The sequence below is a fragment of the Cuculus canorus genome, chromosome W (assembly GCF_017976375.1).
Source record: "Cuculus canorus isolate bCucCan1 chromosome W, bCucCan1.pri, whole genome shotgun sequence".
Lineage (NCBI taxonomy): Eukaryota > Metazoa > Chordata > Aves > Cuculiformes > Cuculidae > Cuculus > Cuculus canorus.
The window spans coordinates 6,302,811-6,317,754 of record NC_071440.1 but is presented as its reverse complement, the minus strand read 5'-3'; the positions used below and the strand labels follow the sequence as shown (position 1 = coordinate 6,317,754).

The following is a 14,944-nucleotide window of genomic DNA, read 5'->3' as shown; positions in this document are numbered from 1 at the left end:
ATTAGGTATAATCCAACCGGGATTTTTTATGTTGCCCCTGAAGGAGGGGGACAGGTTAGGAATACCCTTGTTTGAAGACTTAAAGAGGGAAAACCGGTCAAATATAGAAGTCGGAGGGACTCAAAGCTGGGGAGAAGACAAATGGCCCCCAGAAAGAATTATCCAGACATATGGACCAGCCACTTGGGCGCAAAACGGAAGCTGGGGCTATCGGACGCCTATTTATATGTTGAATAGAATAATTAGGTTACAGGCAGTAGTAGAATTAATTACTAATTGGATGGCAACTGGCCTCCAACTATTGGCCAAACAGCGAATGCGGATGAGAGGAGCAATATATCAGAACACATTGGCCTTAGACTACTTACTGGCAGAAGAGGGAGGCGTATGTGGAAAATGGAATACTTCTGATTGTTGTCTTAAAATAGATAATGTCCAAGCGATAATGAACCTCACAACTGAGATTCAAAGGACTGAGCATGTCCCAGTGCAGAAATGGAAATCTATGATAGATTCTGGTTCGTGGGATAACTTCCTAGGGGTAGCTTGGTGGAAGAAAGTGGGCTTCTTGTTATTATGTGCACTCAATGGGTTACTCTTTTTACCATGCCTTATACTGTGCTTTATAAGACTGATTTCCAGTGTGGTAGAGGGAATGCAGGTAACCAGTATGCTGATAAATCCACAGATGGCGGCCTCAGGCCAGAGTGAAATGGCCCAGAAGATTATGGTGTTGAAGAAAAGGGATCAGAAGAAAGAACAAGATGAAAAGATACAATTAATATTGTGTAAATTAGAACAAAGTTATGGGCTTCAGCAAAAATGTAATAAATAAAAAAGGGGTGGATTGTGAGGATGAATTCATAGGTTTTGCCTCAGCCATTTCATATGTTTTAATTATTTTGCAAGATGCAACCATTTTTGTACCAGGAAACAGCATGTAGACAAAGACTAGTCTTTGGGGAATGTTGACACAGTTTAAGATAACATGAAAGAATAAACACTCCCTTAAAAGGAAAGGAATATGAACTGGGTTTATGATGGGGCAGCTGATTGCAGAAGAATGTGAGCCCCAAGTCTCAAGCCAATGAGAGAGGGGGACAGGAAGTCAGGTAATTGAGAGTGAGAGATAAATACCTCAAACCTTTGTAAGCCTGATGTGCTCCGCTTGAGGGACGCATTGGACTCAGCTGACGGGTATATTTTAAATAGACTGTTAGGTCTTTGCTTTGAAGATTTTGTCCTCTTTGATGTTTTATCAGTGAGCGACTGTTTCTCACAATAATGAAAATAATTAGAAAATAATAAAATCTATACAAATATATGAGATTGTGCCTCCCCCCCGCCCCGACTCTACGTCACCACAAATGCTGCAGAGCAGACACGAGGGAATGGGTCCACGGCTAGGAGGGAGCTGGACTCCGGAATTGGATTCATGAGCACACGGATCTGGGATCAGAAACAACCAGACAGACGAGGTCCTCACTGGACATCGGCCATCACAGAAGAGAGCAAGACCCTCGTGATCTCTCATTTTATACTGAGTGTGATGTATATGGGATAGAATCCTCTGTTGGTCATTTTAGGGTCACTTGCCCTATTCGCCTGTCCTCGCAGGTGCGGCCCCCTTCTACCATCTTGACGATGGCCTTGGTTAAGTAGAAGTATTGGTCTTTTTGCATCCCAATGTCTTGTGTTATCGCTTTTAGAGAAGAACACTGTCTCAAAAACATGCAGTTAGCTTTCAGAGAATGAAGTTGCTTACAGCAACTGAGTTAGTCACAAAACTGACTCTAATTTAGCTCAAACCACAAGGATGCACATGTTGTGCAACATACAAATTTGATCGCATTCATTTAAATGTCACTTTTTCTTTGAGTATGTGATCCTGCACAACATGTGTTGTTCGCGTTCATTACTCACACCCTGATTAACTTCTAAATTCAGTGTTTTATTATGCTGCATCGATAAGTACAAGTGCTTTGCAGTTATTATTATTGCATCTAGACGAGTTGTGATTTGTTCCATTTTTTAAGTGTGATTCAATGAGTTGTAAGGTAAATTATTCACAATAATTCTTTGTGTTCCTTGGGATGTCAGGTCTAATCTTTTCAGAGATATTGTAAGTACCATTTTGAAATATGAAGCACAGCTCTTGTTGGCATAAGTTGTTCACTGCACTGTATGCATTCAGAACAATTAGAAATCCAGCAGCCTATGCCTGAACATCCAGACTACAAAGATCTTGTCTCTTTCTATGCTGAGGCTAGTTCTAGCATCACAAAAGATAGTGAATGAGTATAGGAGAGATGTGGATATCCAGACTAGCATTTGCTACCTTCAACTATGAAGTTACTCTTCTTTTCCTTTGATCTCTGGTTTAGTTCTCCATGAGTCTTCCAGCTTGTGGAAGAGATCAGACCTTGAACTTCAGTAGAAGTCCAGACGGTATAACTGAGTTTTTCTGAGAGCAGAATTTGAATGCTCCTTGGCATGGTAGGATTCAATTTATGTATTTCAATACAACTATAATATTTTTTCTATGTTATGAAAGTTTTCTTATATAGAACTGATGTTGAATATCCTCTGGGTCGTTCAGTTTGGTTTTTGATGGGGTTTTTTTTGGTTGGTTGTTTTTTTGGGGGTTTTGGGGTTTTTTTTGGAACTGCTGCTACTTTTGCAAACAATAGCAATATTTGGCAGAAGTATAGCAATTGTTCATTTGAAAGGAGAAAGAACTTCTAATGGGGGCTTCTTGCTGTGCTCTCTGTGTGTATTTAGGCATACAACTTATTTCTAGGAGTAAGATTTCTGATGTAATAAGCTTGTTTAGCTCAGCATGTTTCCTGTCGGTGTTAGAATGTCACGATAGCTGTCTAAAAAGATCTATGAAACTTTTTTCCCTAGTCTTCTCTAAAACACTCAGTAAGAAGGCTTTCTTTCATCAGATATTTATCACTGTTTGCATATCTTATTTCTAAATATAGACCGATTGTTGCAACAGCTGGGGGTTGCTTCAGGAAAACCCCCAGCACAGATCAGTTGATAAAGGCAGACGTGCTGGAGACTGTAGGCCACAGGCCCTGGGAGGGAGTGAGACAAGAACTTTAACAAAGATTGCGGGCTTGATCGCGGGTATTTATTGTTGAATGGCAGGAAATTGTCGTTAAGTGAGGCAGAAGACCCTTTTGTATTAGCCAATACTGAGCTTGCTTTTTGTAATATGTATGAGCCTAAATTAGCTGTAACTGGTATAAATATAAGTTAGCTGCACAATAAAGACGACATTTGCTTGCATCAAGCTGCGTCCCGTCTCTTAATCGCGGCAAATTGGTGCCCCGTGTGAGGCAGGTTGATAACCACCTATCTGTGTGGCATGCCGCGAGTCCCTCGGAACTTTGAATGAGCTGCTGAAAGGAAGCAGGATCCTGGCCAGGAACAATCCCTCTGGAGAACTGAGGTGAGCCGTGGGAAAGATGGGGAATCGGATGTCTTCCTCCGAAAGAGACGTATATGAACTCATGAAAGCCCTTCTTAAGAAACAAGGTAAAAATATTTCTGGGCATGATCTTAAAGTAATACTTAAATGGGTACAGGAAAAGATACCCACCGTAACCGCATCTACTATATTTACGCGGGAACTCTGGGATGAAGTAGGGTTAAAACTGTGGGATGTAGCAACCACAGGGAATGCTGAAGCACAGCGTATGCTCCCGTGGTGGAGGAGTATTTTTGAGACTTTAAAAGTACAAGAAAAGAGCCCCCGAGACAAGGTGAAAGGGGAGGAGGACTTTCCAATTATCCCTCCGTTATCACTAGTAAAGGATGGACCCTCCGCGGTACCAGAACTGTGCGCCGCAGGCTGTCCTCCTGAGGAGGATCCCTTTGATCCAGGACCTTTCCGAAGGCCTGGATCGTCCAAAAGGAATCTGCCGCCCGACATCATAGGCCTTTGGAGAGATAAAGACAGAAAAGGGCTGCACAAAATAATAGCGAGGAATCAGAGGAGGTAGAAGATGGCGTGGCAGAGGAAACACCAGATCTTCGCTGGAAATCAGTTAGTTATGAAGCGATAAAAGAAATTTGAAAGGCTGTAAAAAGAAAGTATTGACTGTTTCGTCACCAAGCTGCCCACTGCCTCAGCGCTCGAAACAGCCACCGGCTCCATCGTATACATGAATAATTCACAGCCGTCATAGGATAGTCCTCTGCCACGAAAATGCTCTAACAACCAAAGACTATTACCTGTTAAACAATTGATGCAAACCTTATTTTGTGATATATCTGCATGTTTTAAGTGTTGTGTGTGTTCGGTGCCGTGTGTAGTTTGAGTATTCATACCATCATGCTATTCTTATTGACCGGTCGTAAAAAATATTGTATGGGTATATTAAGCTAGCTCTCAAAAGAGGGGTTCTGTGCGTGTGTATGCGTGTGTGTGTTTAAAGCGCTTTAAACGTTTGTAAGACTTGCAAATTGGGTTTTGGTTATATTGAGCCTCTGTTTTGATTAATCGTAAAAATGCAACTCTGAGACCTTTCAATCTCAAACGTCCACTAAGCCGGCAAACAGGTAGATTTACCTGGGACCTTTGAAGTGAAAGGCTGCAGAGGACAAGATTTTAAAATACATAGCTGTGTGTGAGTCTCCCCCCCATACTCCTGATTTTGTTTGAAAGTCAAGGTTTTTTTGTTTTGTTTCAGCTTGGGAGTCCTTATCTCTCTCTAGGGGAGTAACAATTTATGAAGAACACTCTGCATTCTAGTGTCTCTTATCAGATCAGCAACTGCTGGGTCCTAGTGCAGACAACCGTAAAGGGAATTTTAGCCAGATACTAATGAAGACATGATTTAAGAGTCCAAAAGGAGTATCCTCTGAAAGTAACAAACTGCATAGAAAAGTTAATACATTTGCACCCTTGAGAATTCCCATACAGGTAAAAACAGATAAAAGAAGCCAGGGGGTAAACTGTTAACATTAAAGAACCAAGGAAACCAGCAACCCAGCATGCAGCGGAGACGTGTGACAACAGTAAATGCTCCTGCTTGGATCTTCTCCACAGCCTCTTCAATAATAAGGGATTGAAGGTTTCGCTGTAAGGTTTTGGTCTTATTGGTAACGGGTTTGAGTGCTTGGTTAGTGGGTCATTCGAGTGTCGCTTTGCAGGGTCTTTTTGTGTAGCCTGGTGTTATTAATTCCGCTTTTACTGGACAAATGCAAGCTATGGTTTATATTCCTTTCCCACCTGTGTACATCACCCAAAGCAGTTGTGTTACTCAATCAATACCATTTCTAAGATTGTGGTAGAGAAAATAGGCCTTCAGGTCGCACCTGGGGGAATTCAAACCTGGAAGTGTTTTGGGTGGAAAGTTTTGAATGCCACAATTGAACCCCTGCAAGCCAAATTACAAATAGTAGTTAAAACAATTTACAAAAGCTCCAAGGAACAATCAATCGAGTTAAACCTTATTTGGGTATAACTAATGCAGAACTAAGTCCATTATTTGATCTTCTTAAGGGAGGACATGGCTTTAACAGCACCTCTTACTTTTAAGAGTGATGCACAACAAACTTTGAGCAAAATTGGAAAAGCCATTACTCAGAGAAAAGCTCATAGACGACTTGATGGTCAGGCATTTGGTCTAACAGCACAATTAGTACCTTTTAAAAGTAAAGCTCCTCAAACTGAAAAGAAAAGAAAAAAAAGGGAGAAATATTACCTCCTAGTGAAAGAATTGCAAAGGCGACTTATGTGTTGAACTTTTGAACTTTTTACATTTAACTGGAAATAGAACTAGTCCTCCTATTGTAATCCATCACCGATCCTAGAGTCAGGACTGAATAACCAGGACCAGCAAGGTATCAAAGTACTATACAAAGACCGGGACTCAGGTGAATGGGAAGGACCTGTTGAGCTAAAAATGACAGGAAGAGGTTATGTTTCGTTTGTCATTACAGACAGCGGTCCAAGATAGGTTCCAGCGAAATAGGTCAGTAATAATGGATGCTTGTGTAATGTATAATTGTACCTATAAAATCACTCAAAAAGGTCAGAATGTAAATGCTAGTTTACCTGTGCATAGAAACGAAACAGCCTTGTATAGTCATATCTTTCCTAAAGTATCACGTTCTTTTTCTTTTCCAGTTGCTTTGCATGTAGAAAATTTTTGTCTGATTAACGGAGTTAAAGTGTGCAGAGGAATATTGTCAAAATTTAATTGCAGGCTATGTAGCCTTGGATGGCTTACGTTACTAACTCCCAATCTCACTACGATTTATAACAAGAAACGAAGTAAACAAAATAAACGATCTATCCATCAATTTGGGGCTGACTGTGAGAGTACAGTCACCTTTCTGGGAACCTGGAGAAACTGTAGCTGCCTCAGCATTAGCTCCTGGGGTAGCAACTGCAGCAGCCTTGACAAAGCTGACAAATTTGGGATGTTGGTTGAGTAAGCAGACTAAAGCTACTTCAATGGCTTTGACTGGCTTGTTAGCGGATGTTAATAGTGTTAGGCATGTTACGTTACAAAATAGAGTTGCAAGAGATTTTTGCTTTTAGCACAGGGACATGGTTGTGAGGATTTTGAAGGTATGTGTTGGCATGAATCTTTCCGACCACTCGGAATCTATTCATGCGAGCATTCAACAGCTTAAGACTGGAGTCTCCAAATTACAACAGAGTGGTAGTTGGGACTGGTTAGATAAACTCTTTGAAGGATGGGGACTTTCAGGGTGGTTGAGAAGCCTTGTAAAAATGGTCATATATGCTTTAGGTGTTTTTGTCTTGTTATTACTTTTATTGCCATGTTTATTACAATGTTTGCAAAGGTTGGTAGCGCGATCTATGAAAAAGATTCTTGTTGTGCAACAGGAAGGGGGAGATGTTGCAACAGCTGGGGGTTGCTTCAGGAAAACCCCCAGCACAGATCAGTTGATAAAGGCAGACGTGCTGGAGACTGTAGGCCACAGGCCCTGGGAGGGAGTGAGACAAGAACTTTAACAAAGATTGCGGGCTTGATCGCGGGTATTTATTGTTGAATGGCAGGAAATTGTCGTTAAGTGAGGCAGAAGACCCTTTTGTATTAGCCAATACTGAGCTTGCTTTTTTGTAATATGTATGAGGCTAAATTAGCTGTAACTGGTATAAATATTAAGTTAGCTGCACAATAAAGACGACATTTGCTTGCATCAAGCTGCGTCTCTTAATCGCGGCAACCGATCTTCTGAATTTGACCACTCTTTCCTGCTTTTTGGAAATCTGCTGCATCACGAGTCTGATATGCAAATATTTGTATAACTAGAATTTGTTATCCTTTACTGGCACAGTTGGACCGAGTTATTTGCTTAGTAGTGCTATTTTCAAACACAGAAGTTTAGTGTTGAAATGTGCTTTTTAAGTAACTGTCTACATTTAGCCTGTATCTGGAGGCTAAACAATAGGCAGCTGCTCTCAACTTCCCCCAACTGGGGGAAGAATCAGAAAAGGAAAGGCCTACTCATGGGTTGAAACAGTTTTAATAAAACAATAAAAAATAATATTACTACTACTACTACATTATACAAAGCTATACTCAGTCCGTATAGTGGTCGCAGACTGCATGCTCCCGGCAGTGAATGCCACAAGGCAAACACTGCAAGCACAGCTGTTCCAGAGAAACACGATGAACACAGCAGACTGGAACCGGGTACCAGGAGCAGGAGCCCCCCCCCCCTCCCAGGGATGGCAGCCATCAGGAAAGAGGGCAGTCCCCAGCAAATTTCCTGCTTCTATATGGAGCATGACGTTCATAGCATGGAATACTTCTTTTGGCCAGCTTGGGTCAGCTGTCCTGGCTCTGCTCCTCCCAGCTTTGTACACCTGCTTTGTAAAACATGGGAAACTGAGAAAAGTCCTTGGGTTCCTTGGCAATAATTCAAAACATCAGTTCTTTTCCAACATTCTTCCCAGACCGGAATCTAAAGAAACAGCAGTTGCTGAGGAGAGAATAAATTCTGTCCCATCTAAGCATAAATATTACCTAGGTAACAGCTGTAAATAATATAACACTATTCTAACACTGAACTCAAAATGCTGCAGTTACTTAGAAGAAAATTTACTATCCCAGTCAAAACTAGGATGTTAACTTAAAGTACTAAGTACTATTTGAGTTTTAATAATGTAGGCATACTGTTTCACTGTGTGGTTGATGATTAACTGTCACTAGTTTGATATGTGTCTACACTTGAATGATTTTTATGTGTGGAAGAGGCGATGATATGAGAGCATTTTTGGAAGGTGTACCATACTGAAAGCATGAGCAAAGAATAGAGTATTTTTGCTCTGCTAAGTCACACTAATATGTAAAGGGTAGAATAAGTGTACTGGGTCTGTTTAGGATGGAGTTAATCATTTTCATAGCAGCCCTTATGCTGCTATGTTTTAGGTTTGTGACCAAAACAATGCCAGTAAGGCACCAGTGTTTCAGCTGTTACTGAACTGTAGCACAGGGCCTGACAGGCAGTGGAAAAACCCAAAGTACAGAAGGATTGTTTAAGGGGGATGTGCTGGAACTTGTTGGCCACAGGCCCTGGGAAGGAGTGAGATAAGAACTTTGACGCGTAAGCAGCCTCTAGTTTCTCACTAGTTTCTTTTTAGAATTCTTATAAGCAAGGCCACAGTACCCTTGAGCATAGCTGTTATAGAACAACAGGATATAGATAAAGAAGTACAAGAAATCACAAAAATGTATCTTAAGGAGGAGTTGGTCTTTAACGATATAGCCAATAATGAGCTTGCTTTTTGCAATATGTATGAGCCTTAATTATCTGTAACTAGTAGTATAAATATATGTTAGCTGCGCAATAAAGACAACATTTGCTTGCATCAAGCTGCATCCCGTCTTTCAATCGCGGCACTGAACAATGCTTGTGTAGCATCAAGATATTCTCTGCCTGCGCCCTGCTTCCCCTGCCACCAGCGAGTGCTGAGGTACACAAGAAGCTGGGAAGGGACACAGCCAGGACAACTGACCAAAGGATATCCCATACCATATGATGTCACGTTCGGCAGTAACATTGGTGGTGGTGTTCCAAAGTAATCCTTGCTCAAAGACTGGCTGGGTATCTGTCTGCTGGTGGGAGGTAGTGAGCGATTGTCTTTGTATCACTTGTGGGGGGTTTTTTTCTTTTTTTTTTTTTTTTTCTGCCCACTGACCTGTCTTTCCTGACACACACAAGTTTTACTTGCTTTTGCCCTTCCAGTTCTTGCCTCCATCCCAAGGGGGAGTGAATGAGCAACTGGGTGGGGGCATAGCTGCTGGCTGGGTTGGACCCACTACAGTAAGTTAAAAGTTTCCAGCCATATACAACTTTCTACCATCTTGTATACTGCATTATGAAATTGTCATTTGCATTAACTTTTGTTTTAAGAATTTAATCTTTTTTGATCTTGTACTAACAAGTCTAGTAAACTAATGCCTAATTCTGATATCAGTTTTTATTCTTCCCTTAATTTTATGATCTTTTTATTCAGTGTTTTAAATTATTTGTAGCTGAATTTTACAACAAATATTCTCTCCCCATACACACTTTCCCTTATTTTTGTTGTTCATCTGCACAATATATTGTGCCAGTCATTTAATGAAAGGACATGTTGCAAGAAGTTAGTCCATCAGTTTATGCAAGGCCTGATGAGATTTTAGTTGGAACAGTGTTTTCAAGTCCAGGATGACTAAAAATATGGCAGACTTGCAGGGGAGACTGTCACCAGGATAGTTTTATTGAATCGGTGTGGATTGGCGGCAGACTAGGCAAGTGCTGCAGCCGGACACTAGATCGAGGCAAAGGGGCGGTTGGCAGAGCGGGGGAAGCCTGGGAACCCTGGAAGGAACAGGGGTGGGTGGCTCCAGACTCCCAGAAGTGGCAGCTCCTACCTTGCAACTGATGTGGAGAGGAGTGGTCCGGGAAGCAACCTTGGGAGATTTAAATGGCCCCTAGGGAGCGCAGCAACTGGAGTGCCGCAAACAGGAGCAGGCAAATAAGCGTGTGGTGCAGCAGAAAAGTGTGGCAGTTTGTACAGGCAGGGTGAGCAGGGAGGGTGCTGGAGCTTGGCCAGAAGAAGCAGAGAACCATGGTGGCCACTTGGCAGAAAAATAGGGCTGCTCCAAGCTCCATACAAGCCATGACTGATGCAACCTCCCAGACAGAGCCCCAATGAGTGAGTGCTGCCACCCAGATTGCAGGCTGCAGGGTTTGCCCCCCTCCTGCACTGGTATCAGACACCAGTGGGGAATTCAATTGTGGGAAGTGTGCTCAGGTGGGGAAACTCCTTCGACTGGTGACAGAGCTCAGGGAAGAGGTGAGCAGGCTGAGGACCATCAGAGAGTGCGAGAGGGAGACTGACCATTGGAATAACACGCTATGCTCCCTGTCTCAGGCCCAACAGGCTGTCTGTATGATAGAGGACTTTCCATCCTCTCTCCATTCAGCCAAGGAGAGAAATTTAGGAGATAGAGGGGAGTGGCAGCAGGTTCTCAGCCGACACAGCAGGCGTGTCTCCCCTGTGCCAACTGCAGCCTCCCAGGTTCCCTTGCACAATAGATATGAAGCTCTGCAAGTGGAACCAAACCTCAATGAGGATGATGGGTCCCACAGCATAGAAATGTTCCCTAGGTTAAGATGCAACAAGCCTTCCATTACAACAGCCCCTGATAAGAAGCGGAGGTGGTTTATTGTCCCTTCTAAAGGGAACAGGACTAGTCTGCAGACTGGACCCATTACAAAGGGAAGTTTGCTGCCTTCCTGGGACCTCGGTTAGAGATGTAGTGAGAAAACTACCAATGCTAGTCAGGTCTACAAATTATTATCCATTGCTGATCTTCCAATTAGGCAATAAAATCTCAACAAAAAAATTAATAGTAACTAAAAGGGATTTTAGGGCCCTGGGTAGTATGGTGAAGGGTTTAGGGGCACAAGTTGTTTTCTCCCCTGTTATTCCTACTACTAGCAATGACAAGGGAAAGATTAGGAAGTGCTGGGAAATAACTAGCTGGCTCCGAACCTGGTGCAAGGAGCAAAACTCTGGGTTCATTGATCATAGGTTGATGGGCAAATCACCAGGCTTGTTATCCAAGATGGGGTACAGCTATCCCCAAGGGGCAAAAGGGTACTCGCCAAGAAGATAGCAGGGCTCATTAATAGAACTTTAAACTAGATGTGAAGGGGGAGGGGGACATAACCAGGCTTGATCGAGAAAAGCCTGGGAATGGCACTCCAGTTTCTGAGGAATGGTGTGCTGGCAAGGATCCTTGGTCTGCTGCCTCACAGGAAGTGAGGAATAGCACATCTAATGGCTTCACAAAAGGTTTAGATAATTCAATGAGTAGTTGCTTAGTAATTAAGACTGTTCCCCTTAGGAGCGGAATCAACAGCCCAACTGAAGTGCATCTACACCAATGCATGCAGCATGGGCAATAAACAAGAGGAGCTAGAAGTTATTGTAAGGCAGGAGGACTGTGATATTATTGCTCTCACGGAAATGTGGTGGGATGACTCATAATTGGAGTGCTGCTATGGAAGGCAACAGACTTTTCAGGAAGGATAGGTGAGGAAGGAGAGGTGGTGGGGTAGCCCTCTATGTTAGAGAGAGTTTTGACAGCCTCAAACTCATTGACTGTGATGATAGGGTTGAATGTCTATGGGTGAACAACATGCCTGCTGGAAGTATAATACAACAGAGAGGAAATGGTCTAGGTTTCTGGAGTGTGTGGAAGACAACTTCCTGACATAACTGGTGAGTGAGCCGACTAGAGAAGGTTCCCTGCTGGACCTGCTGTTTGTTAACAGAGAAGGACTTGTGGGAGATGTGGCGGTTGGAGGACGCTTGGGGCACAGCAATCACGAGATGGTAGAATTCTCAATTCTAGGAGAAGCAAGGCAGGGGGTCAGTAGAATGGCCACCTTGGACTGCTGGAGGGCAGACTTTGGACTGTTCAGAAGGCTGCTTGATCAAGTTCTATGGGAGACAGTCCTTAAGGGCAAAGGAGCTGGATGCTCTTTAAGAAGGAATTCCTGGCAGCACAAGAGCAGGCTGTTCCTGTATGCTATAAAATGAGCCAGCAGGGAAGAAAACCAGCCTGGCTGAGTAAAGAGCTCTAGATGGGAATCGGGAAAAAGAGGAAAATATACAAACTCTGGAAGAAGGGGCAGGCAACTCGTGAGGACTACAAAGATGAAGTGAGATCTTGTAGAGAGAAAGTCAGTCTCGCAGCACATACAGGACAACTGGGTGATCAGGCCCACTCAGCATGGGTTTATAAAAGGCTGGTCCTGCCAAACTAACCAGATCTCCTTCTGACAAGGTGACCCGCTTGATGGATGAGAGAATGGCTGTGGATGTAGTGTACCTGGACTTTAGTAAAGTGTCGCTGTTGAGACACGACACGGTGATGTGGAAGCAAGTCTCTTTATTGAAGTTACATGGCTGACCGGCGCCCCGTGCTTGATCTTACACGTGCCTCTTATACCCTTTATTAACACATGCGTCTCTGCATGATTGGATTAGCTTATACATAAACAATCTGTGAATGGATGGTACTACTTTCATGCATGGTCCTATATTGTCTGCCCACTTCCCGTCCCATGATCTCCTTCTGGGTGCATTAAGCAGGGGTCCTCAGCCCGCTGTGGACCCCACAGTAAAGCCTTTGACACAGTATCTCACAGTATCTTACTTGAGAAACTGGCTACCACTGGCCTGGACAGGCAAACCCTCTGCTGGGTAAAATAAACGGCTCGATGGCTGGGCCCAAAGAGTGATGGTAAATGGAGTTAAATCCAGCTGGAGGCCTGTCACAACTGGTGTCCCCAGGGCTTGGTGCTGAGTCCAGTCCTGTTCAATATCTTTATCAACGACCTGGATGAAGGCATTGAGTGCACCCTTTACAAGTTTGTGGATGACACTAAGCTGGGAGGAAGTGTCGATCTGTTGGAGGGTAAGGAGGCTCTACAGAGGGATCTGAACAGGCTGGATTGATGGGCTGAGACAAAGGGTATGAGGTTCAAAAAGGCCAAGTGTAGAGTCCTGCACTTGGGACACAATAACCCCGTGCAGCACTACAGGCTGAGGGAAGAATGCCTTGAAAGCTGCCTGGCAGAGAAGGACCTGGGGGTGTTGGTCAGTCACCGACTGAACATGAGTTGGCAGTGGCACAGGTGGCCAAGAAGGCCAATAGAATCTTGGCCTGTATCAGAAATGGTGTGGCCAGCAGGTCCAGGGAAGTGATTTTCCCCCTGTACTCAACACTGGTGAGGCCGCACCTCGAACCCTGTGTTCAGTTTTTGGCCCCTCACTACAAGAAAGACATTGAGGTCCTGGAGTGTGTCCAGAGAAGAGCGACGAAGCTGGTGAAGGGGCTGGAGAGCAAGTCTTACGAGGAGCGGCTGAGGGAACTGGGGTTATTTAGCCTAGAGAAGAGGAGGCTGAGGGGAGACCTTATTGCTCTCTACAACTGCCTGAAAGGAGGTTGTTGAAAGGTGGATGTTGGTCTCTTCTCCCAAGTGATAGGTGATCGGGCAAGAGGGAATGGCTTCAACCTGTGTCAGGGGAAGTTTAGATTGGACACTAGGAAAAATTTCTTCACAGAAAGGGTTATCAAGCACTGGCAGAGGCTGCCCAGGGAGGTGATTGAGTCACCATCCCTGGAGGTGTTTAAAAGGCGGGTAGACGAGGTGCTTGGGGTCATGATTTAGTAGTAGACAGGTACGGTTGGAGTTGATGATCTCTAAGGTCTTTTCCAACCTAATGATTCTATGAAATCACTAATCATGGCACAAGACAAATGCAAAAAAGCTGATTTTTAAATTACATGTAACATTTTGTATTCATTTAGAGAAAGGTTGTTTCTTGTTCAGTCATTGAAATACTGCTTTGGAACTAAATGTGTGCTTTGCCCTTCTGTTCACATAAAATATTGCCACTTTTGGCTAGTTTTTATGTAAACATATGCACATGAATTTGATTAAAATATGCAAAATATAATTTTTGAAGCAATGCTTTTCTTGTCTTAAAATTTTTTTATAGTCAAATTTTTTTTTAACTGCCTCATTTTAATACATTTGTGACCACAGCTAGTGAAAGAATACTTGTTCTCATTTGCTGTATCCTTCAGGGTTTTAGAGTTGATAGATATTCTTCCCTATTTTTCTCTAGCCATAAACAAGTTGACTGCAGCTATTAAGAAAATACTATTCCTATACTTGTAGGTTAAGCTACCACTGTCAAAACTAAGATAATGCTGTAATAGATGCTGATTCTAAGAATCTAGATTTTGTTTTTCAGTAGCTTGATAGTTTTTGTATTTATTTAAGTGTAGATTAAGTCATTTGCTGTATTCATTTTTTTAAGACAAATATATTGACGTTTTAAATTTAGCAGTCTTAAGAGGAAATATAAATGTAGTTATCTTCATCCTGGTCTTTATCAGCTCTAGTTTTTCAAATGTTGAACTAGACTGTTGAAATTGAAGTGTGTGTATATATATATACATAATTTTTATAAAGAGTATATGTAGAGCTATTTTGTATGTTTGGTATACATATGAAATGATGTGTGCTAGTTTTGTGTATTTATGTAAATATAAATGTGGATTTCTTAATTTTCAAGAAAATCCTCCTTTCATCCATTCTTATGTTCTGAGAATGCAAAACCTTAAATTAAGCCACAGAAACAATGTAGTGGAAACAGGCATCACATGAAATATGTACAATTTTTCTTCATAGGAAGTTAGCGTGGTCTATGATAGTGGATACTTCGGCTCTTCTGTAGAATCTAGCCTGCTTGTCTCTAGCACAGAGAAATGTTTAATTCCTGAAGTTGCTTTCTTTTCTTTTTTACTGCTTTTGGAAGATAAAGAAATTACACCTTTTTCTTAATTTTACCAGTTCAGATAGAAGCTGAATTAGT

The 14,944-nt window shown here is 42.6% G+C and overlaps 1 protein-coding gene across 2 annotated transcripts in view; it reads left to right on the top strand.

Moving 5' to 3' along the window:
• LOC128850264 (secretory carrier-associated membrane protein 1-like) overlaps positions 1–14,944 on the top strand; it is a 109,290-nt gene that overhangs the window by 25,453 nt on the left and 68,893 nt on the right. The gene's annotated exons all lie outside the window — the stretch shown is intronic.